Here is a 5,000-nt window from a genome sequence, read left to right on the forward strand (position 1 = left end):
TTTCTGAATAAGCCACTAGCCACGATGAGTATAGTGTATATAATTATTATAAATTATAATAAGATATGTACATAAATATATCTTATCCACATAGTGGCTCATTCAGGAAAGAAAAATTGGATTTATCTAGTGAGTATAGGTAAAATGGTTTATTGATATTGGATTTGATCAATGCAATGAATTGTTTCATCATAAGACCAATCCTAATTAAATTGATGAGCCCCATCCTAACGAAATTCATTTGATTGATACATGTACCCCCGAATTTAACATAGATACATTCACCGAATCATTGATAAAGCAATTCGACTTGGCGAGAAAAACGATTTTCAATAACTTGTTGATCCCTATCCCTCTCTTCCCCAGATTTCTAAATTTTTCGTTTTTGAATTTCTTGGCTTAGTGTGAGATCGAAATATACCTACCTAACCTAATCTTAACAATGAGTGAATCAATGAGTGAAAGTATGAGAAATGGAGTTTAATCCCGTTTATAGCATATGGCAGACCAATCATTTCCCGAAGGGTACTAGCCTTCGTATTATTTTATTATTTAAATAAAATATATTTAAATAAAATAAATAAAATTATTTATGTATATTATTTTTATATTATTATATTATTTTTATTTCATAAATAAAAATAAAATTCAATTTAAAATAAAATAATTTCTATATAGAATTATATGGAGAATGGTGATTAGAATGAACGATTCATAAATATAAATCACAAATCAAAAAATTCTATGGAATAATGAAAGACAGAAAAATCCTTCGAATTGCGTCATATTATTCCATTATATTTATATTGACAATTTCAAAAAACTATTCATACTATGATCATAGTATGATGGCAGTCGGGCAAGTATGCCCCCATCGTCTAGTGGTTCAGGACATCTCTCTTTCAAGGAGGCAGCGGGGATTCGACTTCCCCTGGGGGTAGGTTACTACGAAAGGAAGTTGATCATGGATTATCAATAAGCTTGGAATTGATTCTTCCCGGGTCGATGCCCGAGCGGTTAATGGGGACGGACTGTAAATTCGTTGGCAATATGTCTACGCTGGTTCAAATCCAGCTCGGCCCAATAATTCGCGGATCCACCAAAAAATGATATAACCCGTTTGTCCTTCTACAGAAATGCTTGATACGGAAGAATAAAATAAAAAAAAAACTATTTTTTTATTCATTGACAGATTGATTATCAATCAATTTGACAATAACGAAAAAATGACTATTAATCCATGCTCCTCTCACTAAAGTACATGTCCCCGCGCATATCAATCTATTACTCGCGTCTCTGTCTGTTAGAATATGACAATTCGAATCAAAAATCTACATAGAAAGGTTTGAAGGAAATTAAATCAACAACATATGTTGGACACTTTATTTCCCTGGGATTGTAGTTCAATTGGTCAGAGCACCGCCCTGTCAAGGCGGAAGCTGCGGGTTCGAGCCCCGTCAGTCCCGATGGATACAAATCTAATAAAAAAATACATCAATTCAGCTCTTCCTTTCCTGTGAAAGAGAGAACAAATAATATAACTTAATTTTATCCCAAACAAACGGGATCTCTCTTATTTTTTTTTCCACATTTTTCATCAAAAAAATGTGGTAATTTCTATTTGTACTGATTGATGAGAGAAAGACATATGTGACATATGTGAATTACCACAATTATTGGTAGCATCATATTCAGGATTCGAAAGAATACCGTACTGGGTCTATCTTTTTTGATTACGCCAGATTTTTGTAATGGAATAGAGTACTATACGTTTCCCGGGAGCACATACACAAAGGGAATTTGGACGATACAAAATAAATTTAACATAGTAAACTTTGATCTAATTTTTCGTCTTAAATCAAAATATATCCGTTCTGGCCCCGATTTTGTGTAACCTCAATTAGTAAATTCAATTACTAATTTTAATTTGAAACAATCTATCTCAGTCAAATATCACACTGAACTTTTGATATATACGTTCCACTACTAATTCAAGGAAAGAGGATATTAATACAAACAAAGATCCCATCTATCTCTCTTAGTGAGTGAATTAATAATTTTTGAAAGTTTAAGTTTAGTTTATTTTTTTATTTTTTTTTTAATAAAATTTGATCAGTACAAAAAAAGGAAGGAGTTTAGTTCGAACCTCCCTACTTTTCCTTTTTTGAATTTCGCTGCTATTGTTTGCTTGAGTTTGTTTATAACCAATGTGAGGGTAAAGGTAGTCTGATGAGACTTCATCAGATGATTGCATTGGACAAGAGGTCAGTAGATTATAGAAAAGAAAGAATTCAAAAAATTAGAAATAAAAAAAAGTAAAGAAATTCTTGATTGCATCAGGAATCCCATTTTGTTTGAATTCGGTATGGATAAAAGATCTTGCTATGTTATACTATTCAATTCTCGACGATGAATCGATTTTATAGCTCAGATATTGTTATTCATGATATTTTAATACGATTCGATATCATCGAGATGCAATGCATCCCATTGAATTTACAAGCGAAACATTTATCATCTCTATGGGATTAAATCCCGAGTTATTGCGAATAAAAAATGAAACGATGAGATTATGGAAGTAAATATTCTCGCATTTATTGCTACTGCACTGTTCATTCTAGTTCCTACCGCCTTTTTACTTATAATATACGTAAAAACAATAAGTCAAAGTGATTAATTTGAATTAACCTTGACTTTTTAGTTCTTATCAATGATTGAAGATAAGAAAAATGAAAAGGATTAAAATTTCGCGTCTTAAATGAAATTGGCGGACTATAATTATCAGTATTCTACGAGAGAAGTATTCTATGAGATCCGATAGTATGGTAGAAAGAAATATATGAATTCTTCTACCATACTATCTATTATTGTTATTGAAGTGTATAAAATTGTACTCTATAAAAATAGAGGTTGAATATAGATCAATTTGAATATAGATCAATTTGAATATAGATGAATCTACAATATATATCTTTATATTTATATATAGATATCATATCAATTACATATATGTAATGTTAATATAATATACATAGTGGCCCAATTCTATTTCTTTGATTCATAATTAATGTTGATTACAATGAATCTGAAATGAAATAATCGAAAGGCCACTAATCTTTTTTTAGTATTCGAAAGAAGTAATTGATTGAGCAGTTGACAGATGATCCAGGGGTTCGGTTCCGGGGGAACTTTTTATCTTCGGATTTCAAAAAGAATTAGCAAACCCCATCTTTAACGTTTGAACCATGATATGAAATGAGTTCCATAAAACAAGCATAAATCCTATTTTTAAAATAACTAAAATACTAATAAAATAAATAATAATAAATAAAACAAGTGGTAAGCACGTAATATGTGGGTGGCTAACCCGAGGTACTATCTTATTATGAGTTAGTATATTATTATGCGTAGTATCTCATTGGACAACCACTATGTCTATGTTCTTTCGTGTCGAAAGTATGTATCCACTTACAAACTTATAATAATAACAGAACTCTTTTTTTGTTTTTCACTGTTCAAAACAAAAAAAAAATCAAAGAAAAGCGGAACGATCTATAAAATAAAACAAAAACAATCGATACAGTTTGATTCTTCAATTAGTAGTACTTCTAGAGTCCACTTCTTCCCCATACTACGAGTGAAAGGGAAAATGTAAAGACTACCATTAAAGCAGCCCAAGCGAGACTTACCATATCCATGTGAATTATGTCCCCTATCTCTATGAATATAAAAGAATTATTCCATTATTGCTCACTAATAATTATTATTCACTAATAATAGTGGAATCACTAGCGCATAGTCAAAAAGAGATTCGGGCACAACACCATTGATGAAACAATCCAAAAAATAGAATTATAACAAGTTATTATATGATTTCTAGTATAATCGAAAAACATTAAGCACAAGTAAATAAAAGAGGCAGAGAAACTCTTGTAAGTATCAAAGGGGTCTTAGTAACATGTAGGAATAATAAGACCTAGTCTTTCTTTTGTTGCCCTGCATTTCATTACATTAAGTAAAAAGTATAAATATAAAAATAGAGAATCAAGATAGATCACTATCTATCACATACCCCTATATTCCTTTCTCATTTTATCTAATCTTTACTATCTCCCGATTGTTTCATAGAGACAATCGGGAAATGGCATGGCCTATTACATGCGTGACTAGAGCTTATCGAAAAGAAAGAATTTTTTTTTTACTTAATATCACTTTTTTTAAGATTAAAAAAAAAGCCAATTATCCAGTCAATATAATATTGATTAAATGCTCGAGCACTCAGATACTTTCATGAGTCCGGATATAAAGTATCTTCCTCCTTTCCGTAACTAAAAATGAAATTAGATTCCCTATCTGTCTATTCAATCTAATTCAAGACCCAATCAGTAGACACTACATTAGTAGTCGAAGGGCTATCATATCAAGATTTAACGATTATTTTTCATTACTCTACTAAATTCTTGAAACCTAGACGCAAGGATTTATAGCATTTTAGAGAATCCCAACGATGCTTAGAATCAAGCAAATCTAAAGAGGCTTTTTCTTCTGCTTACTTCTGCTGGAAAAAAAAATCATAAAGTTATATCAGCAAAACAGAAGAAGGTATTTCGATTCTTTTGTTGATGAGGCGACACCCGGATTTGAACTGGGGAAAAAGGGATTTGCAGTCCCCCGCCTTACCGCTCGGCCATGCCGCCAAAACGATACAAAATATTGGATTGGCTCTATCTCTTCGATTGATAGTATCTTACAACACACAATATCTAAAACTAAAAACCGAAAAACTTTGCTTTATTTTTCTATTGAAAGAAAATAAAAAAAAATGTGGATTTTCAGTCACAAAAGAAAAAATTCAGGACAAATGGGAACCGTTAACTTTAACTATTGATTGTGAATTCATAAATGATTCTTGGATTAAAATTGAAAATTAGGTTTACCTAATGATATAAGAAAAAAATCCCCAAATGGATACCTTACCTAACTAAATAAAAATTGATACA

General features: G+C 31.1%; 3 non-coding genes across 3 annotated transcripts; 2 read left to right on the forward strand and 1 right to left on the reverse strand.

Annotated features, from left to right (window-relative positions):
• Positions 1-999: 999 nt before the first annotated feature.
• TRNAY-GUA (transfer RNA tyrosine (anticodon GUA)) lies at positions 1,000-1,083 on the forward strand. The gene has a single exon. It is a non-coding gene; the product is annotated as a tRNA-Tyr (tRNA).
• A 309-nt stretch (positions 1,084-1,392) lies between these two features.
• On the forward strand, positions 1,393-1,466 carry TRNAD-GUC (transfer RNA aspartic acid (anticodon GUC)). Its single transcript has one exon. It is a non-coding gene; the product is annotated as a tRNA-Asp (tRNA).
• Positions 1,467-4,625: 3,159 nt separating this feature from the next.
• TRNAC-GCA (transfer RNA cysteine (anticodon GCA)) lies at positions 4,626-4,697 on the reverse strand. The gene has a single exon. It is a non-coding gene; the product is annotated as a tRNA-Cys (tRNA).
• Positions 4,698-5,000: the final 303 nt, after the last annotated feature.

The sequence above is a fragment of the Momordica charantia genome, unplaced genomic scaffold (genome assembly GCF_013281855.1).
Source record: "Momordica charantia cultivar OHB3-1 unplaced genomic scaffold, Mcharantia_2.0 BLBB01000168.1, whole genome shotgun sequence".
NCBI lineage: Eukaryota > Viridiplantae > Streptophyta > Magnoliopsida > Cucurbitales > Cucurbitaceae > Momordica > Momordica charantia.